A 26,272-nucleotide genomic window follows, 5' to 3' on the forward strand; every position below is an offset into this window, starting at 1 on the left:
TTTCTGCCCTCATACTAAAGAAAGATATGTGCTGCACATCTTTAAATTAAACATGGCTAAAAAATCAACAATTTGCAAAGCAAAATTAACACCAGGACTAACTTGGTCAAAATCAAAATAGTGATTTAATCAAAAATACCTCTATCAAAGAACAAAAACAAAGTAAAATGGCAGTCCATTCCTAATGTCCAAGTCCTATTGTGCTGTGGCACGCTTGTCTCAAAGAACACTGCCAGGGGAACATAGTGGGCAGTGCAGGCACCTCAATGTTGGCACTTGGTAGGGATAGGCTTGGGTTTGGAGGTGTGGATTTGCTGTTGGAAGGGTTTTTTTAACCTCAGGGGTAGGCCTGAGTTCATGACTGTGGGAACAGTTTGTGAGGGGTGGATTGGGATGTTGAAGGGATGGGTTGTGGTGTGGACAGCATACTTTCGGCTTCAGGAGGGCAAGTCCAGTTGTGATAGGGGCATGGACAAATAACATACTCACACACGGAAAATTGGTACAATTCCCGGGAGGGAGTAGGGGTTGGGAGGCAAACTTTCCTCACTGTCTGTAGTGTCACGACAGGAGCCACTGTGGCCAGCAGCTTCCCAATGATGTTGGCCCTTTCTCTTCCACTTGCCTGCAATGATGCTGAAATGACATCTAAAATAGGTTTATTGCATCTGTGTGAACACACTGAACCAACAGCTTTTACCACAGAACATTCCAAAAGTGCAAAGATGACTCCATCTTCAAGGGCTTCAACATTTGCATGAGCACATACATGCATGCTACATGAACTGTAATAGTTGCTCGCAGTGATGTCATAACCATAACAGCTCCAATAGCATGAGTGAACATGTCTACTAAGATACTTGATCACCTTGTATACTTTGGCACTTGCAGTTTACAACTGTGACCTGATGTCATCAAATAGGATGGCTAGAACAAAATCATTTCAACAGTCTCCGCACAAGGCCCTGAAATCAGCAAATGGTCATATACCTAAAACCACATCATGATAAAATGATGGTGAATTAAAAAAATATAGCTATTTTGCAGCAACATGTGCACCAGAAACCAGGTGACTCATTTTAAACTGTTGACACTTCTTAATTGAAACTTCCTCATATGTTCACTGTCAGAATGGTCCAATTAAAGCTGTACTTAAGCAGCTTTGCTATGTATCACACATAGCACAGAAAAATAGACTGGCGACCAACTGGTCCAATTTTGGGGAGAGTTGTCCACAAATATCCACAGCATAAGAGTTCACCTAGGCCTAGGGACATCCCCAAATTAGCTTGGTACTGGTGACAACACCATTCTTACATTGCTTACCTAAAAGCTGATCGACCATTGAAGGTTGTTTAGGCTCATAGAATCTCCATGACATGAAGAGTTTGTTTCACTTTTGTCTTAACGGGAAGGCACATCACAGTACCTTTTTGTATCGCAAACACAAACTGCCTTTTAATACTCAGTGTAGACACTCGCATATTATCCCTACATTTCTGCCTGTCAGTCACTGTTGCATGTCATTAGTAAGTGAATTAACCTTGACAATTCAGCATGTGCAGTTCACATACCTGAATACTCTCACATCTATGCCATGGGAAATCCAATAGTGACAATTTACTGAAAGTCTACTTGTCGTGTCCTTCATTGCTTCTTCATTTGGACCTGACCAATAATATTGAGTAATGGCTTAGGGTATGTGTCGTCCACTCATCAATGTGTACACAGTCCTATCAGAGGTAACACATGAAATGTATACCTATCAAAAATAACTATTTCCAAATACAGATTAGCCTGCACACACATTTGTGATGATGGAATCAGTCATCAACCTATGAAGACACTTAGATCAGGTATGAAACAGTAGTGTAGATGATACTACAACAGGGAAAGGTAGATATGTAGACACTAATACTGATGGCACCAGTGATGTTTGCACTCTCATGCAACTGTAGATTGCCAACTTATCAATGGGAAGTATTATCAAGTCACTGTAACCCCAGTGTACTGTATGCTATGTCACATGTAAGAGGGCCGCCATCACATGAGATACAGTAGTGAGGAAGTATCACTCCTGACACAATTAAGACAAGTGGGTTGATTGGGACAACTGCCACCCAGATCATCATAAAGCTCTAGGTGATTCATGACTTTAGACAGCCATATGTCTGCTCAAGTTAGAAAATTGGTACTTGACTGGACTCTGCTTTGTTCTGGTCACAAAGACAATAGGCAAAGTACATCATCATGCACCTACTACCAGACCCACACATTCAACAACTCTTCTAGTGCATTGGAAATGAGCCACCCTTAATGTTGATGGGGAAGTGGCTGCATGTTAACAAAAAACAAGGCAATGTAACATGTAGAATTTTGGTCAGGAATTACCCCTTTGTAGCTGCTCTTGGGCCCTCAACTGCCCATCCAACTCAGGATAGGCCACAAACAGTGTGCAGGCCATTAGGGCGGTCAGGGTGTGGCCTGCACCCTGCATGCATTCAGAAAACTACCCCATCTGGACCTCTGCCATTTTCCAGATCCAACGCCTCAGGTTCTCCCAACTCTTTCGGCAACCGATGCTGCGCCGCGTGTAGACCCTCCAGCTGCTCACCTTCCTGTGGATGCCCTTCCTTATGTCCCACTTCTGATGGGCGTTGACCTGCTTGGATACAAGAGAGGAAAAACCAGATTGTAAATTAAACTGTTCAAATATCAATTTTGCTGTGATACATTGCAAATACAACTAGCCCACTCATTACTCAAAAGTTAACACACAAGTTGTGTAGTTTTCACACGCTGAGCACTACTAATACATGGATACACACATTCGTATCAATTGTCTGACCATACTCTTATCTGGTCAAGGCAGCCCCACTAACATCATGAAGGCAAGGCCCATCGTACATGTACTGTATTGTGAGGTACTATCATACTGGAGAAAACAATGTGGCCTTTTGAAGGCTAACCAGCTTCTGCATTATTGTACTGACACCTTTTATTTACTTGATGGCTACAGTCCATTGAACCTGGTACCCTAGTATAGACTACATCCTATGACCACAGTCACTATGAAAGGGTTGCCCTGTGTGTCAGTGAGAGCTTGCTCTTTAGGGGTGTGTGGACAGATGTACTCATAGATAGGATATAATGCTATGGGTGATGGAGTATGTGCGTCATGTGCTCGCATCACAGGACACACCTTTTGCCATATGTGGCACTATTACAGGGATGACATCAACATACCATTGTATGTCCTGTTGGATTGGTTGAATATAAAAAAAAGCTGGTGATTCACCTATACAACACCCGTTATGAAGAAACCAACTATCTGCACTGTTAATGTGTCATATGTTAGATAGGGCTTTACAGTGCAAGCAATACACAGGGAACAGTGAAAACAGATTGGTGGAAGTAAGGGGCCTGTCATTAAGAAATCATACACGATGGAAATGTTGGTCAATGGACTTAAGTATCAGGTCAATGGGCAAATGCAATCACCATTCCACATGTAGTCCATGTGATAACAATCTGGGGTAGTATTGTTTGTGGCAATTCAATTATCAATCAATCAATCAGAGTCTCAAGGCTCGGAGGGGTCTGTAATTCAGCTGAAGAGCCAGGTCTTGAGGTCCTTTGTGAATTGAGGCAGTGATGGTGATTGCCTGAGATGCAGAGGTAGTCAGTTCCAGGTCTTTGCAGTGAGGTAGGAGAAGGCTCTTCTTCCAGCCGAGGTCTTGCAGATTTGTGGAATATTAGCCAAGGCCAAATAGGGGGAACAGAGATGACTGTTCGGTCTGTAGAAGGAGAGGCCGTGGTTGAGGTATTTGGGTCCAGTGTTGTGGAGGGCTTTATAGACGTGCTTGAGGAGCTTGAAGGTGATTTGTGAGCATCCAAGCACTTACAGGTCAACAGGGATGTAACTCTGTGAATCAGTTGTATTGCCACAGAGACTTGACACCAGCCTGGCACATGGTTCTGACTGTGCACAGCTTACTGTCAGGCCTTGCTCTCTGAGGCTGAGCATAATGATGTCACATGACTACCACATTTCCAACATTTCTAAATGAAAAATGTCAGCCCCGGGGGTCGAATAAGTGACCTCAAGGCTGTGTGGCTCCCTGAAGGGGTTGTGAGCTATTGTTTGTTCACAGACAACTGTTTGCAGAGTGATATGTAGGACTGTACACATAGCCAATAGAATTCTCATCTGCTCCAGACATACATAGCTTGTGCTGGAAAGGCTATATAATTGTCTTCACATTTAGCATTATCAGAGTTGTATCAATATCACAGGTACCATGAAATTCATAAATGCATAGATGGCTACATACACACAAAGTAGAAGCTAGGTCTTCACACATACTACACATCCCAATGGTGATGTTACATTCACAATGTATAGTTCTCAACAAACCCTAACATGAGTGTCCTATGTAGGGACCAACAAATGATACAACACTAAATAGACCTAACTCTGGAAATCAGTGGCACATTGTAGCCTGTGGAAATGGCAAAGAGGGAGTTACACAGAGTAATATATGTATGTTAGATAGTTAGATAGATAGAGAAAGGACCTCATCAGTCAGCATATCGAGTTCATCTGCAGAGAAGGCAGTGGCCCACTCACCTGCTTGGCCTGGCATGATTGCTCCCAGAGGTCGCAAACAGCAGCCAAAGTGGAGGCGGGTTGATACCAGCAGTGTCAGGAGGCAAGTGAGGTAGTTTTCAAACTGCAGTGTACATGTACACGACACACTGGTAATCAGTGGAGACAGACAAAGCCTTTGGCCCTCGACCATCATAATCATATATGTTAGCCTATGGCGGTGTCTGTCGTGGAATAAAATGCCCCCTGCACAGTCAACTTCCACCAGCTGCATCATGTTTATAATGTCCATAATGTGAGGTCAAGCAGCTGGCATTTTAGTGGTTCAAAGTACATTATTGGTGACTGTTGAGTGCATCATCACCACTCCAAATGAGGGGTTACATATTTAAATACGGACTACTCCATTGCCATATAATTTCCAGGACACAAATCCTTTGTGTAGTGCATTACTGTGCATAAATGTTATATTTGTGCAGTGCACTGTACACCGCAGTTGATGGCATGTTGCCTGGAAAAAATCCAAAACAACAATATTGAGGTGCTAATAATACAATTTTGGATATGTAATTTGCCCATTTATATTACAGACACATGTGATGGCCATAATGGGGATTATTGGTGGATGTTTGACAGTAGACAATTAATATGTGAATAATGTGTAATGCTTTCTGAAGCATTCAACAATTTAAGCGTAGGCAGTTCAACAATTCACCACGTGGCAAACACTCAACCACCGAACGGACCGTCGGGGCTATTTCCCCTCCATTACACCATTTCTTCACCAATCAAAATAACCTCCCCAAAAGGCCCTGAGTCCAGGAAAAAAAGGGAAAACCAAACACCCATCCCAGGCACAGGTCAGGGCGGAGACCCACGAGTTTCAGTTCAGAATAAACCAGGGGATAAAGCCTGGTCTAGTCCCGAAGCAAGCAGCCATCAAACAGACACTTTTCTACCAGCACAGGCTCCATTGTGGCCGCCATTTATAAGTATCATGGAAACCACCTCCTCATCGCTACTTCAACACTCTAAAATATTGGAGTTACAGATAGATCTTCTGCAAATTCTGGCATCCCATGTGGTGGGTATAGACAGAACAATACTAGAGCTAAACTCCCTTATAGAACGGGTACAGAAAGACCCGCACACAATGTATCATGAATGCCAGTGCTTCGAAACAATGAACCATCTCAAAGTCCTTCCGACCATCTTAACTGAGATTCTGTCAGAAGTACAAAACAAAACAAAGGACCATAACAAAACCACAGAAAACCCCTGTATAGAAATTCTTCCTGAACACTCGACTAGTTCAACTAGCGGCGATACATCAACCAGTGAAGACACACGGGTGGACCTAACGGAAGGCAGTCCAATATATCATTCATCAATTGCCCAGATAGCAATTTCCGAAAATAAAACATCCCAACACAAAGGCATTGACGATCCAGTTAATTCAGGGAGAGAAGATTCCGGGCCATCACAAAATGGGCGACAAAATTTCAAAGGTACTGACGATCTATTAAATCCAGGGAGAGAAGATCCCGGGCCACCATTCAACGGCCAACAAAAACAAACTAACCGTTTAACAAAACGAGATCGCAAGAGACTGAGGAAAGCCAACAAAATAAACATCATGGTAAAAAAGTAACAGCACTACCTAATAGGCACCAGGACCAAGACCCCCCCCCCCCCCAATGGCTAGCAACCTAAAAACAAGCTTGACTCTAGGAACAACATCGCAAGGACTGAAGGGCAATGAGTCCACCAAAAAGGACCAGGAAGAGCAAGGGTAAATTTGGCAGGACCCCCCACGGCTGACTCTGTTCCAGACAGTCACCTCAATAGAAAATCCTAGTAGCCAAAGAGACCACAATCCAACAGAAGATCACACAATATTGCAACCGGCGGTTCGTCCTCTCGCGCAGAAGCCGCAAGCAGAACAGAAAAGCATGTCGCACTACTTTCCAAAAATGGCAAAGGTACAAAAAGTAAAGCCTCTGGCAACCGAGTAGCAACAAAGAGTCACCACACAAGGCCCAGAGTGCCCAAGATCCCACCAGCCCGCTTACGACATCAAGCCTGTAGCTCAGCCGATTTTTTCAAATCAGGGCAACCCAGTCAAGAATTCCAAAATAAACAACCAAATCAGGCACATGGATCAGAAAGAAGAGTCAGATTCAATCTATCCAGCCGGCTCAACAACACACAAAATTATTCCCCACTATAGTTCCAGGGGGAAGCATGACATCCTTAATCGGAGCGCCATTCTAAAACTTTCTAATTCGTTTGAAACCCTGAGACATGTGAACACAAACTATATAGAAAGCATTGAATTCAAACCAATCTCAAATGCAAACGGGAGAGAATTGACAGTAGCCACATGGAAGGATCCCGTGATAGCCAAAGATTTTTGGTGACATAGAGAAGAATTCGCAAAATGGGGAATTGAAATCAGACCAGTAGCATTAGAAAGATACCCGGGTTCGTTATCCTTGCTGGCAGAGGAAAGACCACAACCAGACAGTGGAATACTTCAGGGGGCGGTTGGTTGCTCGGACAGCATCAAGGGAGGATGGTCCAACTTACCTATCATTCATCAAGGCTCGTCAGGAGGATCCAGCGAGAGCCGAACAACCCTACCCCCAACGCCAAGCCACGCGGATCACATGATGGAGGAAGCATGAAAACCGAACTTGCAAGAATGCTCATGGAACATAAACGGATTGGAGGGCAAAACAAATAACGCAGAAATATTAGCATTTCTAAAACAATTCGATATTATTTTACTCCAAGAGACCTGGTCAACTGCATCCGAGCACCTAGACGGCTTTAAAGAAATCCAACAACATGCCATCAAAAGAGGCCCTTTAGGCAGGGCAGCTGGAGGCCTATCGATCTATTTGAACACCAGAATCCCTTGGTCCTTCGTAACCATCCACACGGGACAAACATGGATCCAGTGCATCAAAATCAGGCTGCCGCCAGACCCCAGCCCAGGACCGCAGGGCGCTCAAGAGGCTCGGTCATTGGTTATCTGCAACATTTACATACACCCAGAATCCAAGAAGAAATCGGAGAAAATCTTGACGCTGAAAGCACTTGTCAAATCTATGCAATCCACGTACCCAGAGGCGGGGCTGGTCGTGTCAGGTGACCTGAATATGTTCCTACTTCAAAAAGATCACGCACAAAACATCAAACAAAACACACGGAATGGCAAACCAATACCTCCAATGATAACAAACTACCGGAAAAAGGATAAGCACGGTCAGCAGTGTGCCTTAATGTTCACCGATATTGGAATGATCCCTTTGAATGGCCGCTTTCCACAAGATCAGCCAGCATCCCCAACTAGAATCGCCAAAAAGGCTCAAGCAGTCCTAGACTATACTATAGTGGACCTAGAGATATTACAAACAATTGTTACCTACAAAATATTCCACAAACTGGAGAGCGATCACAGTCTGCAATCAATCAAGCTCAGCTATCAATATACAAGGCACCAGTATGCAAATCCTTGATCAAATCCCCGAGTCTCTATAATTTAAAGCGATTAGTATGGAATGGAAAGAACATTGAAGAAATAATGACACATGTGAAAAAAGTCCATATAGAAGTCACTGGGAAAAACCCATTAGCATACCAGGGCAATTGGGAAAAGATGATCACAATCCTAACTGACAGATTTGGTCACCAAACTCATACTCACAAAAGTAAATCAAGCAAAGTACTCCAGCCGCCCCTGGGTTTAAAAGTGTGCAAAAAAAGGACTTTAAATCAAGAAATCAGAAAGTTACTAGGAAAAGACAAGTCAAAGGGTGAAGAGACCAAGCGATAAATCTATAACCTGAGGCAAAAATATAAAAAAGACGTTTGGTTAGAAACATCAAACAGAAATTTGGCAACAACTACTAGAATCTAGCAAATCTAACAACAACAGGACATTTTGGGCAGAAATCAACAAAGTAGCAAACGGAGCAGCCCAGGCCTTCAATGCAAACATTTTACAGGCAGACTGGATCCAGCATTTAGAGCAATCCCAAAAGAACAAACTTCAAGCATGGAATTTAGACCGTCATATCTACCAACAAAACGAAATCCAAGAAGCGGATCAAAACTTTGATGAAAACTGGATCACGTCATCCCAAGTACAAAAGGTCCTAAATAAAACTGAGGTCACAAGGGGCGCCGGGCCCAAATGGTTTACCAAACGGACTGTTCAAACACGATAAACTCTTCTGGGCGGAATACCCCATTGTATAAAAACGCCTTTCAAACCGGAAGCATACCTCCATCATGGAGAGGGAGTATTTTGAATCCAATCTTCAAGGCAGATGCAAGAACAGATCCAGCCAACTACAGGCTGATCGCTCTCATAGATGTAGAGGCCAAAACATACACATCAAATCTGTTGAGAGCTCTGGAAGACTGGGTCAGCAAAAATTTGCAATATAATAACACACAGAACAGGATAAAACAGAGTAGTAAAGAAATAGCTACTACTACTCACCAAGCCCGGGGATCTCAAGGCCAAGCAGGTCGAGCAGATCGTGTTCACGGACCAGGACATCCGTTCAGCGGTGGGTGGCCTGGTTGTAGGTGCGCCGGACCCGAGAGAGGTGGTACATGGCCCGGCACACCTTCTCCCACCGCTTCCGGCGCTCCCGGATCCCGTACACGCTACCGATCTTGCCGCCTGCCATGATGGTCCTGGGGAGGCGGCGCTGAACATAAAAAATTAGTGCGACCACCTCCTCCGGGCTGAAGATCTCCCAGGGTGCGACCTGCTCCCCCCTCAAACACCCGCACGGGAGCAGGGCACGGGGTGCGGGACCCTTCCCCTTCTCGGGATGCTTCGCGGCTCCCTTCACCATGGTCTGGGCAGAAAGGAAGCTAAATAATAAAGAAAATAGAATAGAGAAGAGAAGAAAAGTAAAGAGTTTAAAAAAGTAGTTTAAAATTAACCAAAAGTAGCCGAAAACACAAAAATATAGAGCTAGAAAAATAGAGAGATAGATAATAAGTAAAATAGATTAAAAAAAAACTTCAAACAAGCAAAGGATGGCAGAGATACAGAGAGGATACAAAAAGCATGCCCAGAACCATAGCAATGAATGAGAAACAAGATGGCCGCGCCCGTTCACGACCGCGCAGGTAAGTTCGCGCAAGATTTTCCTCGCGAACTCACGCAAAATTGTACTAGCGAGCCGCACACTTTGCGAGATTACACTTCGCGCACTGAAACGGAAATACGTCATGCATACAAGATGGCCACGCCCTTGAACGACCGCGAGGGTAACTTCGCGTCTTGCGCTACAAGCGGCTCGCTAAAACGCACAAAACCTTGCAAACTAACACGCCGCAAAAAAACAAATCGCATATTCGCATGAATTTGCGGCTTCCGAATCCGATCTCGCGCAAGTTCGCGCCCCATGAATCCCGCGAAATTGCAGAAAAACGAGTTTTGTAAAACTGAAAGCACTCAGCAGGTGCAAGAGTTCAAACTCATCATTAGTAACCATTCCCTGTAGTGCTTCCTGACTGGGGCCCCTCCCGAGTTCAGTTGCTAGTTGCAACAATTGTATGACCCTGCTCTGACCCTCACAGCAGGCTCATAGAATAGCTACAAGTAGGCCACAAAGGTCCTGGAAAAAAAATTGCACTGCAACAGAAAGCAAATTACTGATAAGGAAGCAGGTGCCAGACCTGGAATTTTAAAACAGTGACACATTAATAAACCAACCCCAAATTAATTCATGTCAGTTGAAGTAGGGAAGGTGTGCTTACTTTCTCCCCCCCATAATCTACAGTGATGATGTACCAGAGGGTGGCATTGATGTACCAGAGGGTGGCATGGGTGAAACAGAGGGTGGCAGTGGTGAAACAGAGGGTACTGGGAACCTGTGATGATGAACCAGACGTAGAAACAACATAGTCGCGACCGTTGCGAGCCGACAAGTAAGTTCGCAATTGCAAACTGGTACCAAACCCTCGTGAACTGGCAGAAACCCTTGTGAACACCCAAAAAAAAAAAAATCTGCAAATTCGCGAGAATTCGCGGATTTTGCGGATTGCGAGTTCGCAAGTTTGCAAAATTCGCAAACGCCAGATTCACAAAATTCGCCCATGCTGAATCGCAACATTGACAATACTTTTGGCGAGCCTGCGGGCAGATAGGCACCCTCACTCATGTTTTATGGGACTGCCCATTACTGTCCCCTTTCTGGAAGGAGGTCCTGGATGAGATTGACTCGAACTTCAATATTGAAGTGCCCCGCTTCCCAGCATACGTACTGTTGGGCTTACCCAACGGGCTAATGTATCCTCTGAGGTCTCGTAGAGGGAGGCAAATTGCGATAGCACTGGGCTCTGCCGTGCAAAATATACTTATTCACTGGCGCACCACCACACTCCCCTCCACAACAGGTTGGTTGCATAGATTATGGCATGTCCTGGGAATGGAAAAATTGTCGCTTATGGTGGCGGGAGAGGTGGAGCAGTTTAATGACCTGTGGCAACCGTTTCACTTACTGCTTGTAAGGGAATTTACAGAACTTACATGCCCCAAATATCTCCGCTTGTTGAGATTGACTACACTAGCGGATTCAGATGATCAGCGTGCCTAGGACTGTGGGCAGCTGGGGAGAAAGGGCGGTTTGGGGGGGTTGAGGTGGGAGAGGGACCGTGGCACTGGACGGGGAGGTGGGGGGTTTTGCAGGGTTGGGGAGGAGTGGGGCGGTTTGGGGGGGTTTGCTCATTTTGAAGAATCTTGTTGCAGCATACCCACTAACCATCAAATTTGGATGTACGTTACGTTTTGCAGAGCCCTTGCGCACTGGTGCGCTACTATAGGATTGTATCTTATGAACTGCTTCTTTGTGACAACTGTTTTCTTTCTTATCATTTGTGAATGTCTCAATAAAATGCTTTAAACCTAAAATGTCACAGAACTAAAAAGTGATTTTAAATATCCTTTTGCCTAAGGCATAGAGTATTTCATTATTTTTTAATACATGCTCATACCAACTCATGAACCACCCCTAGCTCGCACAGTAGTATTAGTGGCCTGTTTAATGGAAAGGCTGTAATGGAAAGCCTTACTATTTGAAGAGGAGGTGCAGAATTCCGAGAACCTATCAATGGAATTTCCGCTACCACACTTAGGGGCGAATATATACAAGCCCCTATCGCCACCACAACGTCACTTTTTTGGGCGTTGTGGTGGCAATAGGGGAATTGCCTTATTTACAATGCAGGGTTAACGCTGCCTTCTAAATAAGGCATCCTTTCACGCTACACTTAGTGTGAAAGGGGGGCAATGGGTGTTGCAGTCGGTTCGGTGACACTGCTTCATATTTACAAGTGTGGCGTAAATATGGGGCAGCGCCAAAATTAAGACAAGGGGAAACCTGATACTACCCTGGCAAATTGAGGAGAAATGTTTAATTTGTCCTTTGTTTTTGTTTTTGTTTTTGCTCTTTCCATGTGTGCAGCACACATGGAAAAAGCAAAACACCATTGATTGTTTATGTGCAGGAAGGTGAGTGAGTAGTGAGTGCAGAGTAGTGAGTGCAGAGTAGTGAGTAGTGAGTAGTGAGTGGTGAGTGCAGAGTAGTGAGTAGTGAGTAGTGAGTAGTGAGTAGTGAGTGCAGAGTAGTGAGTAGTGAGTGCAGAGTAGTGAGTGCAGAGTAGTGAGTGCAGAGTAGTGAGTAGTGAGTGCAGAGTAGTGAGTAGTGAGTGCAGAGTAGTGAGTAGTGAGTGCAGAGTAGTGAGTAGTGAGTGCAGAGTAGTGAGTAGTGAGTGCAGAGTAGTGAGTGCAGAGTAGTGAGTGCAGAGTAGTGAGTGCAGAGTAGTGAGTGCAGAGTAGTGAGTAGTGAGTGCAGAGTAGTGAGTGCAGAGTAGTGAGTAGTGAGTGCAGAGTAGTGAGTGCAGAGTAGTGAGTGCAGAGTAGTGAGTGCAGAGTAGTGAGTAGTGAGTGCAGAGTAGTGAGTAGTGAGTGCAGAGTAGTGAGTAGTGAGTGCAGAGTAGTGAGTAGTGAGTGCAGAGTAGTGAGTGCAGAGTAGTGAGTGCAGAGTAGTGAGTGCAGAGTAGTGAGTGCAGAGTAGTGAGTGAAGAGTAGTGAGTAGTGAATGCAGAGTAGTGAGTAGTGAGTGCAGAGTAGTGAGTAGTGAGTGCAGAGTAGTGAGTGCAGAGTAGTGAGTGCAGAGTAGTGAGTAGTGTTAGACGGACCGGGAGGGTCGGCCGAGGATAAGGGTAGAGGTCTCCGGGGAGAGCCGTCTCCGACGATCGTACAGACAAGTAACTTCCCCCCCCCACAGACGGACAACACACAAGGGTAAAGTTCAACAATACTTTATAGGCAATTCTTTAAGTACGATGAATGGTACAAGGAGGTCTGGACTCAGGGGTCCCCTCGGTTCTGGTCTCTGGTTTGGGAAAAGGGTAGCGGGACAGTCTTGTTACCAAAAGATGGGAATAGCTCTCAATCCTCGAGCTCGGCGTTCTAGATGATCGGGCCGCGGCGGAGCCAGGCAGGTCCCGAGATGGACGAAGGAAGCGACGGTCCGCGGCGGAGCCAGCAGGTCCCGGTGAAGATGGTAGTTACAAACGGTCCGCGGCCACGCCAGCAGGTCCCGATGACGATGAAGGTTTACGAAGGTTACGAAGGTTGCGAAGGTTGCGAAGGTTGCGGCAGCGCCAGCAGGCAGGACGATGATGCGCAAGGCAGAGCTACGGCAGCGCCAGTAGTCCGTCAAGGATGAGTTCTTCTCTGCGTCTCTCGACTCCAGGATACAACTGCCTTCCTGCTCTGGAGCTGCCCCAGTTATAGGGCTCGTGCCCTTTGATGTCCGGACCCTCGCACTTGGAGGTCGGGAGGTCCGGGATGAGGGAGTCCAGACACCCAGCAGGGGGGTGGAGCCAGCGCCCGGGGAGGCGATGGGCGAGCGGCACCTGGCGGGGGAGAGCCATCGGCGCCTCTTTCTCCCATTGACTTGCCAAGTAGCTCGCTCACCTCCTGGGTGGATGGTGGTGCCGGGATGTCTGAGGCCTGGCTAGGCCCAGGGTTGAGGTCGATCGGGGGCCAGGCGGCCTCGTGGTGGAGTGTCCAAGATGGCGCCCAGGCTGGGCGCGCGGGCCAGTAGTGGGTCGGGCCCACGAGGTCGATATGTTCAGGGGCCGGGGTCCCGGAGGGGACGGAAGACGAGCAGTGGTGGTGTGTGGCACTTGTGTGACCGGGCTCGGGCCTGGTCGGGCCGAGGGGGGAGCGGCCCTTCATGTGGCCTGTCCAACATGCGTCCCCCCCAGCTGAAGGCGGGGAGAGTCACCCATCCTCTTGGGGACTCTCCTCGTCGAGGCGGAAAAACCGGGACAGGCCATCCGCGTTGGCGTGATCTGGCCCAGGCCGGTGCTCCACAGTGAAGTCCATCCCTTGTAGGGAGATGGACCAACGTAGTAGTTTCGGGTTTTCCCCCCGCATCTGCATCAGCCACTGCAGGGGTCGATGGTCGGTCTGCACCCGAAAGTGCGTGCCAAAGAGGTAGGGCCGGAGCTTTTTGAGGGCCCATACCACAGCGAAGGCCTCCCTCTCTATGGTGCTCCAGCGTTGTTCTCGGGGTAGGAGTCGCCTGCTGATGAAGGCCACTGGCTGATCAAGGCCTTCGGTGTTCACTTGAGACAGGACTGCCCCAATGCCATGGTCGGAGGCATCCGTCTGGACGACGAACTCCCGGCTGTAGTCGGGGGCCTGGAGCACAGGGGCGGAGCACATGGCGGCCTTCAATTGTTCGAAGGCTGTTTGACAATCCGGGGTCCAGTTGACTTTCTTGGGTTGATTTTTGGACGTGAGTTCTGTGAGGGGCCCCACTATGGTACCATAGTCTTTCACGAACCTTCGGTAATAGCCCGTGAGGCCCAGGAAGGCGCGTACCTCGGTCTGGGTGATGGGGGGCTGCCAGGACTGGATGGCGGCAATCTTGAGCTGCAGAGGGGCCACCAGACCGCTTCCCACCTGGTGTCCGAGGTAGGTTACGGACCCCTGACCAATTTGGCATTTACTGGCCTTAATCGTGAGGCCAGCCCGCTGGAGGGCCTGTAGCACCGCTTGGAGGTGGTGGAGGTGCTCGGGCCAATGGTGGCTGTATACAGCGATGTCGTCTAGGTAGGCGGCGCTGAATCCTTCGAGCCCTGCCAGGACCTGGTTGACGAGCCGCTGAAATGTTGCTGGAGCATTCTTCATGCCAAAGGGCATGACCTTGAAATGGTAATGGCCATCAGGGGTGGAAAAGGCAGAACGTTCTTGGGCCCGGGGTGTGAGGCCGATCTGCCAGTAGCCCGCCGTCAGGTCGAAAATACTGAGGTAGCGGGCAGCTCCCATGCGGTCGATTAGTTCGTCTGCCCGGGGGATGGGATGTGCGTCTGTTCGGGTGACCGCATTCAAGCCCCGGTAGTCGACGCAGAACCGGAGTTCTGGTGTGGTGCCGGGAGCGGCTGCTTTGGGGACCAGGACTACAGGGCTTGCCCAGGGGCTGTCTGAGGGCTCGATGACCCCGAGCGTGAGCATTCTGGTCACTTCTTCCTGGATGCAGGCCCGTACCCGATCTGGCACGCGGTAGGCCCGGTGGCGGATAGGGGCGTTGTCCCCCGTGTCCACGTCGTGCACACACCAGGAAGTGACACCTGGGGTGAGGGAAAACAGGCTGGCGAACTGCAACAGAAGGTCTCGACACTCCTGGCGTTGCTCCCGGGTGAGGGCCTCCGAGAGTCGGACCCCATCCACGGAGCCGTCTTTCTCCCGAGTCCGTAGGAGGTCAGGGAGGGGCTCGGAGTCTTCTTCGGCCCCATTGTCTGTGGCCATCAGGAGGCTGAGTTCTGAACGCACAAAGTGGGGTTTCAGTCTATTAGCGTGGAGGACCCGGAGGGGGTTCCGGGCAGATTCCATGTCGATGAGATAGGTGGCAGAGCCCTTGCGCTCGACTACTTTGAAGGGCCCCGTCCATTTGTCTTGCAGGGCGCAGGGTTCGGTGGGGGACATCACCCATACCTGTTGCCCAGGTTCAAATTCGATGGAGGAGGCATTCCGGTCATACCACTTTTTCATGTCCTCTTGACTGGCCTCTAGGTTGGCTTTTGCCAGCTCTCGGAATCGCCGGGTCTGGTTTCGGAGGGTTAGGAGGTATCGAAAAACATCTGGGGGGTTCTTTAGAGGGGGCATCTCCCAGCCTTCCTTGACTAGGCTGAGTGGCCCCCGTACTGGATGTCCATACAGCAGTTCGAACGGGCTGAAGCCGAGGGACTTCTGGGGGACCTCCCGATAGGCGAAGAGGAGGCACGGCAGCAGCACATCCCACTGGCGACGGAGGGGCTCTTCCAACCCCCCAATCATCCCTTTGAGCGTGCGGTTGAACCGCTCAACGAGTCCGTTTCCTTGAGGGTGATAGGGGGTCGTGAATCGGTAGGTAACCCCACATTGTTGCCAGAGGGACTTCATATATTTGGAAATAAAGTTCGTGCCTCTGTCGCTGACGACTTCTCGGGGGAAGCCCACCCGGGAGAAGATTCCCATTAGAGCCCGGCCGACTACCGGGGCTGTCACAGTCCGCAGGGGAACAGCCTCGGGGTAGCGGGTGGCGTGGTCCACTAGCACCAGGATGAACCGATGGCCTTGTTTTGTACGCGGGTCCAGGGGCCCCACAATGTCTATTCCGACCCTCTCGAACGGGGTGGTGACCACGGGAAAAGGTTGCAGGGGGGCTTTTAGTTTGCGGCCGCTCTTTCCACTGGCTTGGCACGTGGGGCAAGATCGGCAATGCTGGTGTACATCGTCCCTCATTTTGGGCCAGAAGAAGTGGGTCACTAGGCGGCTGTAGGTTTTATCTTGACCCAGGTGTCCAGCCAGGGGGACATCGTGGGCCAGGTTTAGCAGAAAGTCTCTAAAACGGAGGGGCACCACTAGCACTCGGCTGGCCCCCAACTCCGCGATTCTTTGTTCACTGTATAGCAGGTCATTGTCCCAGTAGATCCAATGTTTTCCGGAGGTATCCCCTGCGCTTTGGGCGAGGGCTTGTTGGCGGAGTCCCTCGAGGGAGGGACAGGTCTTCTGTTCTTGGCGAAACTGTTCTTGCGTGGGCCCCCCCTCTTGAGGCCACTGGTCGAGGTTAGCGAGGTCTGGAGGTTGAGCTGGTTCTGGGGGGACGTCACGGTCGGTGGTTTCGGCTGGCGCGACCGGAGGCGGAGGTGCCGGCCATTCGGGTTCCTCGGGTCGGGGTTTGGCACGGGCGGCCATGGACCGGGTGGTGACGCATGCCCAGTCCGGGATGCCTAACATCCCCAGGTGTTCTCGTCGTTCTACGGCTGCCCACGGAGAGCTTTCAAGGTCATTCCCCAGGAGGCAGTCTACGGGGGCATCATCCCGGACCGTCACCTTCAACATGCCGGAGACCCCTCCCCATTCGAAAGGGACGCAGGCCATCCGACACAGACTCTCCGAGTTATCGGCTGAACGGACAGGGCAGAGAATGTTTGGTAGGAACTGTTCTGGGGCCACCAGGTGACAGCGGACGGCTGTCACACTGGCCCCGGTGTCACGGAGGGCTTCGGCCCGGCGTCCATTGATGCTCACCCATTGGCTGTACTTCTGGGTGTTAGCGGGTAGGGGGACCCGCGGGACTATGTCTTTCCCCCCTAAGCAGGCTAGAGCCATGGCGGCTGGCTCCCATTCTTGATGCTCTTGCTCATATTCTTCTTGTTCCTCTGAGATCTGTTCCTCCCCCAGAGCAGCCGCGGCTACTTGGCGGGGTCTTGGGCTCTGATACTGGGGGCAGTTTGGGTCGTTTGCATAGTGGCCGACTCGTTGGCATTGATGGCACGTAACATTGGCTCGATATCCCGGTTGCGCCGGGGTGCTGCCCCGGTTGGCCGGGGGGGTGGTGCTGCTAGCGGGGGCGACCGGAGCGTTGTCTCTTCCACGTCCTTGGCCTCCTCCTCCTCCTCGGGGACGGTGCTGACCGTTGTTGTTCCGGTTCTGTTCATAGGACCCATTCCGGCCCACTCTGGTGATTTCCCACCGGTCAGCTTCGGCTGCGAGCTGCCGGGGATCGGTCAATTTGCTATCGAGGAGGTGCTGGCGGAGCTCAATGAAGCAATTGTTCGATAGATGCTCCCATACCATGAGGTTGAAGAGTTGTTCGTAAGTTGTGACCTTGCTTCCTTTGATCCAGCCCTCGAAGGCTCGGCTAAAATAGTTTACATAGTCCACCCAAGTTGTACCCGGGATGCGGGTGCAGTCTCGGAACCTCTGACGGTACATCTCGGGGGTGAGGCCATAGCGGGTGAGGAGTGCAGCTTTCATATGGTCATAGGAGGTCATCTGGTGGTCCGGGAGCTGTAGCAGGGCGTCGCGGCCCTCGTTGAGGAATCTCCCCCATAGACCGGCTCCCCAGTCGCTTCTATCGATCCGGTGGGCTGTCATAGCGATTTCGTAGGCCTTAAACCATTGCTGGATGTCGTCCTCTCGGAAGTACTCTCGAACGACATCCTTGGGGATGTGTACCTTTTTCTCTGTTGCCCCTGGGGTGTGGGGTTGCTCGGGCACCCCTACTTCCTTATTTTGCTTGCGTAGGTCGATCTCCGCTAATTTTCGCTCGTGTTCATATGCCAATTTCTTCTCCTCGAGCTCCCTTTGTCTCTGTTTTTCCTCTCTTTCTTCTCGGAGACGCAGGTGCTCTAAGTTTATTTTTTGTTCGGCCAACTTAAGTTCGACATCCATTTTGAGCCGGGCCATTTCCAGCTCGTGTAGTCGGGTTTTTTCTCGTTCCTGGATCTCGTCTTGCGAGAGACCCGTTCTTCGCTCTTCAGGGGCTGTGGTGTGTTTTTCTATTGCTGCGATGTTTTGATCGGGGGTTCCGGCAGCCCCGGTTTCTGCCCAAGACTCTAGGGCATGCTTGAAATCGTCCTTGGTACTTAGACCGGTGGTAGCGATACCTAGTTCGATGCAGAATTGTTTTAATTCACGATGGCTGTACTCGTCCAATTTCTCAATTTGAAATTTCTCGGTGGATCCGCTTTCTTTGTTTGACATCGTGATTTCGTCGTGGGGTGAGCTACTCTCTGTACGATAATGCGGTGATTCGGATCGCGCCGCTGGCCACCAATGTTAGACGGACCGGGAGGGTCGGCCGAGGATAAGGGGAGAGGTCTCCCGGGAGAGCCGTCTCCGACGATCGTACAGACAAGTAACTTCCCCCCCCACAGACGGACACCACACAAGGGTAAAGTTCAACGATACTTTATAGGCAATTCTTTAAGTACGATGAATGGTACAAGGAGGTCTGGACTCAGGGGTCCCCTCGGTTCTGGTCTCTGGTTTGGGAAAAGGGTAGCGGGACAGTCTTGTTACCAAAAGATGGGAATAGCTCTCAATCCTCGAGCTCGGCGTTCTAGATGATCGGGCCGCGGCGGAGCCAGGCAGGTCCCGAGATGGACGAAGGAAGCGACGGTCCGCGGCGGAGCCAGCAGGTCCCGGTGAAGATGGTAGTTACAAACGGTCCGCGGCCACGCCAGCAGGTCCCGATGACGATGAAGGTTTACGAAGGTTACGAAGGTTGCGAAGGTTGCGGCAGCGCCAGCAGGCAGGACGATGATGCGCAAGGCAGAGCTACGGCAGCGCCAGTAGTCCGTCAAGGATGAGTTCTTCTCTGCGTCTCTCGACTCCAGGATACAACTGCCTTCCTGCTCTGGAGCTGCCCCAGTTATAGGGCTGGTGCCCTTTGATGTCCGGACCCTCGCACTTGGAGGTCGGGAGGTCCGGGATGAGGGAGTTCAGACACCCAGCAGGGGGGTGGAGCCAGCGCCCGGGGAGGCGCTGGCTCCACCCGTCCGTCTGTGGGGGGGAAGTTACTTGTCTGTACGATCGCTGGAGACGGCTCTCCCCGGAGACCTCTCCCCTTATCCTCGGCCGACCCTCCCGGTCCGTCTAACATTGGTGGCCAGCGGCGCGATCCGAATCACCGCATAACCGTACAGAGAGTAGCTCACCCCACGGCGAATCACGATGTCAACTAAAGAAAGCGGATCAACGGAGAAATTCCAGATGGAGAAATTGGACGAGTACAGCCATCGTGAACTAAAACAGTTCTGCATCGAACTAGGTATCGCTACCACCGGACTAAGTACCAAAGACGATTTTAAGCAGGCCCTAGAATCTTGGGCAGAAACCGGGGCTGCCGGAACCTCGGATCAAAGCATCGCAGCAAAAACCACCACGGCCCCCGAGGAGCAAAGAAAGGGTCTCTCGCAAGACGAGATCCAGGAACGAGAGAAAACCCGACTACACGAGCTGGAAATGGCCCGGCTCAAAATGGACATTGAACTTAAATTGGCCGAACAAAAAATCAACTTAGAGCACCTGCGTCTCAGAGAAGAAAGAGAGGAGAAACAGAGACAAAGGGAGCTCGAGGAAAAGAAACTGGCATATGAGCATGAGCGGAAATTAGCGGAGATCGACCTACGCAAGCAGAATAAAGAAGTAGGGGTGTCCGAGCAACCCCACACCCCAGGGGCAACAGAGAAAAAGGTACACATCCCCAAGGATGTCGTCCGAGAGTACTTCCGAGAGGACGACATCCAGCAATGGTTTAAGGCCTATGAAATCGCTATGACTGCACACCGGATTGATAGAAGCGATTGGGGAGCCGGTCTATCGGGGAGATTCCTCAATGAGGGCCGCGACGCCCTGCTGCAACTCCCGGACCACCAGATGACCTCCTATGACCATATGAAAGCTGCACTCCTCACCCGCTATGGCCTCACACCCGAGATGTACCGTCAGAGGTTCCGAGACTGCACCCGCATCCCGGGTACAACTTGGGTGGACTATGTAAACTACTTTAGCCGAGCCTTCGAAGGCTGGATCAAAGGAAGCAAGGTCACAACCTACGAACAACTGTTCAATCTTATGGTCTGGGAGCATCTGTCGAACAATTGCTTCATTGAACTCCGCCAGCACCTCCTCGACAGCAAGTTAACGGATCCCCGGCAGCTCGCAGCCGAAGCTGACCGGTGGGAAATCACCAGAGTGGGTCGAAATGGGTCCTACGAACAAAACCGGAACAACAGTGGTCAACACCGTCCCCGAGGAGGAGGAGGAGGCCAAGGGCGCGGAAGAGACAACGTTCCGGTCGCCCCCGCTACCAGCACCACCCCCCCGGCCAACCGGGGCAGCACCCCGGCGCGACCGGGATATCGAGCCAATGTTACGTGCCATCGATGCCAACGAATCGGACACTATGCAAACGACCCAAACTGCCCCCAGTACCAGAGCCCAAGACCCCGCCAAGTAGCCGCTGCTGCTCTGGGGGAGGAACAGATCTCAGAGGAACAGGAGGAATATGAACAGGAACACCAAGAATGGGAGCCAGCCGCCATGGCTCTAGCCTGCTTAGGGGGGAGAGACATGGTTCCGCGGGTCCCCCTACCCGCTAACACCCAGAAGTACAGCCAATGGGTGAGCATCAATGGACGCCGGGCCGAAGCCCTTCGTGACACTGGGGCCAGTGTAACAGCCGTCCGCTGTCACCTGGTGACCCCAGAACAATATCTACCGAACATTCTCTGCCCTGTACGTTCAGCCGATAACTCGGAAAGTCTGTGTCGGATGGCCTGCGTCCCCTTCGAATGGGGAGGGGTCTCCGGCATGTTAAAGGTAACGGTCCGAGACGATGCCCCCGTAGACTGCCTCCTGGGGAATGACCTTGAAAGCTCTCCGTGGGCAGCCGTAGAACGAAGAGAGCACCTGGGGATGTTAGGCGTCCCGGACTGGGCGTGCGTCACCACCCGGTCCATGGCCGCCCGTGCCAACCCCCGCCCAGAGGAACCCGAATGGCCGGCGCCACCGCCTCCGGTCGCCCCAGCCGAAACCACCGACCGTGACGTCCCCCCAGAACCAGCTCAACCTCCAGACCTCGCTAACATCGACCAGTGGCCTCAAGAGGGGGGGCCCACGCAAGAACAATTTCGCCAAGAACAGAAGACCTGTCCCTCCCTCGAGGGACTCCGCCAACAAGCGCTCGCCCAAAGTGCAGGGGATACCTCCGGAACGCACTGGGTCTACTGGGACAATGAACTGCTGTACAGTGAGCAAAGAATCACGGAGCTGGGGGCTAGCCGAGTACTGGTGGTGCCCCTCCGTTTTAGAGACTTTCTGCTAAACCTGGCCCACGATGTCCCCCTGGCGGGACACCTGGGTCAAGATAAAACCTATAGTCGTCTGGTGACCCACTTCTTCTGGCCCAAAATGAGGAACGATGTACACCAGCATTGCCGATCTTGCCCCACGTGCCAAGCCAGTGGAAAGAGCGGCCGCAAACTAAAAGCCCCCCTGCAACCTTTTCCCGTGGTCACCACCCCGTTCGAGAGGGTCGGGATAGACATCGTGGGACCCCTGGACCCGCGCACCAAACAAGGCCATCGATTCATCCTGGTGCTAGTGGACCACGCCACCCGCTACCCCGAGGCTGTTCCCCTGCGAACTGTGACAGCCCCGGTAGTCGGCCGGGCTCTGTTGGGAATCTTCTCCCGTGTGGGCTTCCCCCGAGAAGTCGTCAGCGACAGAGGCACAAACTTTATTTCTAAATATATGAAGTCCCTCTGGCAACAGTGCGGGGTTACCTACCGATTCACGACCCCCTATCACCCTCAAGGAAACGGACTCGTTGAGCGGTTCAACCGCACACTCAAAGGGATGATCGGGGGGTTGGAAGAGCCCCTCCGTCGCCAGTGGGACGTGCTGCTGCCGTGCCTCCTCTTCGCCTATCGAGAGGTTCCCCAGAAGTCCCTGGGCTTCAGCCCGTTTGAACTACTCTATGGACACCCAGTGCGGGGGCCGCTCAGCCTAGTCAAGGAAGGCTGGGAGATGCCCCCTCTAAAGAACCCACCAGATGTTTTCCGATACCTCCTAACCCTCCGCAACCAGACCCGGCGGTTCAGAGAGCTGGCAAAAGCCAACCTAGAGGCCAGTCAAGAGGACATGAAAAAGTGGTATGACCGGAATGCCTCCTCCATCGAATTTGAACCTGGGCAACAGGTATGGGTGATGTCCCCCACCGAACCCTGCGCCCTGCAAGACAAGTGGACAGGGCCCTTCAAAGTAGTCGAGCGCAAGGGTCCTGCCACCTATCTCATCGACATGGAATCTCCCCGGAACCCCCTCCGGGTCCTCCACGCTAACAGACTGAAACCCCACTTTGTGCGTTCAGAACTCAGCCTCCTGATGGCCACAGACAATGGGGCTGAAGAGGACTCCGAGCCCCTCCCTGACCTCCTACGGACTCAGGAGAAAGACGGCTCCGTGGATGGGGTCCGACTCTCGGAGGCCCTCACCCGAGAGCAACACCAGGAGTGTCGAGTCCTCCTGTCACAGTTCGCCAGCCTGTTCTCCCTCGCCCCAGGTGTCACTTCCTGGTGTGTGCACGATGTGGACACAGGGGACAGCCCCCCTATCCGCCACCGGGCCTACCGCGTGCCAGATCGGGTACGGGCCTGCATCCAGGAAGAGGTAGCAAGAATGCTCACGCTCGGGGTCATCGAGCCCTCAGATAGCCCCTGGGCCAGTCCTGTAGTACTGGTCCCCAAAGCAGCCGCCCCTGGCACCACGCCGGAACTCCGGTTCTGCGTCGACTACCGGGGCTTAAATGCGGTCACCAGAACAGACGCACATCCCATCCCCCGGGCAGATGAACTAATCGACCGCATGGGAGCTGCCCGCTACCTCAGTATTTTCGACCTGACGGCGGGCTACTGGCAAATCGGCCTCACACCCCGGGCCCAAGAACGTTCTGCCTTTTCCACCCCCGATGGCCATTACCATTTCAAGGTCATGCCCTTTGGCATGAAGAATGCCCCAGCAACCTTTCAGCGACTCGTCAATCAAGTCCTGGCGGGGCTCGAAGGGTTCAGCGCCGCCTACCTAGATGACATCGCTGTATACAGCCACCATTGGACCGAGCACCTCCGCCACCTCCGAGCCGTGCTACAAGCCCTTCAGCGAGCTGGCCTCACGATCAAGGCCAGCAAATGTCAAATTGGTCAAGGGTCTGTAACCTACCTCGGACACCAGGTGGGAAGCGGCCTGGTGGCCCCTCTGCAGCTCAAAATTGCCGCCATCCAGTCCTGGCAGCCCCCCATCACCGAGACCGAGGTACGAGCCTTCCTGGGCCTCACGGGCTACTACCGAAGGTTCGTGAAAGACTATGGTACTATAGTGGGTCCCCTCACGGAACTCACGTCAAAAAATCAACCGAAGGCAGTCAACTGGACCCCAGAGTGTCAAACAGCATTCGAACAATTGAAAGCCGCCATGTGTTCCGCCCCTGTGCTCCAGGCCCCCGACTACAGCCGGGAGTTCGTCGTCCAGACGGATGCCTCCGACCATGGCATCGGGGCAGTCCTGTCTCAAGTGAACACCGAAGGCCTTGATCAGCCAGTGGCCTTCATCAGCAGGCGACTCCTACCACGAGAACAACGCTGGAGCACCATTGAGAGGGAGGCCTTCGCCGTGGTATGGGCCCTCAAGAAACTCCGGCCCTACCTCTTTGGCACACACTTTCGGGTGCAGACCGACCACCGACCCCTGCAGTGGCTGATGCAGATGCGGGGAGAAAACCCGAAGTTACTACGTTGGTCCATCTCCCTCCAAGGGATGGACTTCACAGTTGAACATCGGCCTGGGCCAGATCACGCCAACGCGGATGGCCTGTCCCGGTTCTTCCGCCTCGACGAGGAGAGTCCCCAAGAGGATGGGTAACTCTCCCCGCCTTCAGCTGGGGGGGACGCATGTTGGACAGGCCACATGAAGGGCCACTCTCCCCCGGCCCGACCAGGCCCGAGCCCGGTCACGCAGGTACCACACACCACCATTACACGTCCTCCGTCCCCTCCGGGACCCCTACCCTCGAACATGTCGACCTCGTGGGCCTGATCCACTGCCGGCCTGCGCGCCCATCCGGGGCGCCATCTTGGACACTCCACCACGAGGCCGCCTGGCCCCAGATCGACCTCAACCCTGGGCCTGGCCAGGTCTCAGACTTCCCGGCACCACCATCCACCCAGGAGGTGAGCGGGCTACTTGGCAAGTCACTGGGGGAAAGAGGTGTTAATGGCTCTCCTCCGCCAGGTGCCGCTCGCCCATCGCCTCCCCGGGCGCTGGCTCCACCCCCCTGCTGGGTGTCTGGACTCCCTCATCCCGGACCTCCCGACCTCCAAGTGCGAGGGTCCGGACATCAAAGGGCACCAGCCCTATAACTGGGGCAGCTCCAGAGCAGGAAGGCAGTTGTATCTTGGAGTCGAGAGACGCAGAGAAGAACTCATCCTTGACGGACTACTGGCGCTGCCATAGCTCTGTCTCGTGCACCATCGTCTTGCCTGCTGGTGCTGCCGCAACCTTCGTAACCTTCATATCCTTCATCGTCGTCGGGACCTGCTGGCGTGGCCGCGGACCGTTTGCATTCACCATCTTCATCGGGACCTGCTGGCTCCGCCGCGGACCGTCGTTTCCTTCGTCCATCTCGGGACCTGCTGGCTCCGCCGCGGCCCGATCATCCAGAACGCCGAGCTCGAGGATTGAGAGCTAGTTTCATCTTTTGGTAACAAGACTGTCCCGCTACCCTTTTCCCAAGCCAGAGACCAGAACCGAGGGGACCCCTGAGTCCAGACCTCCTTGTACCATTCCATCGTAACCTTAAAGAATTGCCTATAAAGTCTCGTTAAACTTTACCCTTGTGTGGTGTCCGTCTGTGGGGGGGAAGTTACTTGTCTGTACGATCGCTGGAGACGGCTCTCCCCGGAGACCTCTCCCCTTATCCTCGGCCGACCCTCCCGGTCCGTCTAACAGATGCCGAGACCATTGCATTGCAAATGCTTGTTATACATGGAGAGATAATGGACTTGCCCAGAATCACAGGATGTTGCAGCGGCGAGGTGATCCATGCTGTTGGATTCTGTACCTCACTGGCAAGCAGTGGCAGTGTTTCCCCCTTCCACTTCCGTGATCAACCCAGCTGAGCTTGAATGCAGCTGAGAGTAGGAGATGGAGCCCTTAGCGCATAAACTTCTTTTCCCCTAATGTGTCAACACTTTTTACTAAAAATATTTTTATTGGCTTGTTTAAATTTATTTACAGCAGTGCTGTGGGTGCTTCATGCGGGGCTTGCCGTGGCTGCTCCAGATGTCGCAGTTCCTCCATGCCAGCAGTCCGTCCCCAAATGCTTGACTCCTGGCTTTCAACAGCTAGGAGTAGCTTAAACTGTTGGATGCCCAGAATAGCTCCTTTTTGTGATAAAATTGCCAAGATCAAAGACAAGTTGTCCTAACAGCTTGTGCTACAGAAGCAACAGTCTTGAGATCCGTGCAAGCTGCCGGCCCCCCTTTATTTGTTCCCACCCAACAGAAAAGTTATAGTCTTCACTTCTGTATATTGCCAGAGTCCTCCTACTTCCTTTCTTTCAGCAAGTGTGTGGTGATGAAGCCAAAAACATTGTACAGTAGCTCTACACAAATATGGTAAAACTCGTTTTAACTTTTGTAAAGTAATATCTCATCGGTGATTAAATTATATTCTACTCTGTGCTGACGATAATAGGTGGTTTTAAATGAAGAAATAGTGTCCTG

Source organism: Lissotriton vulgaris, chromosome 10 (assembly GCF_964263255.1).
Source record: "Lissotriton vulgaris chromosome 10, aLisVul1.2, whole genome shotgun sequence".
Taxonomy (NCBI): Eukaryota; Metazoa; Chordata; class Amphibia; order Caudata; family Salamandridae; genus Lissotriton; species Lissotriton vulgaris.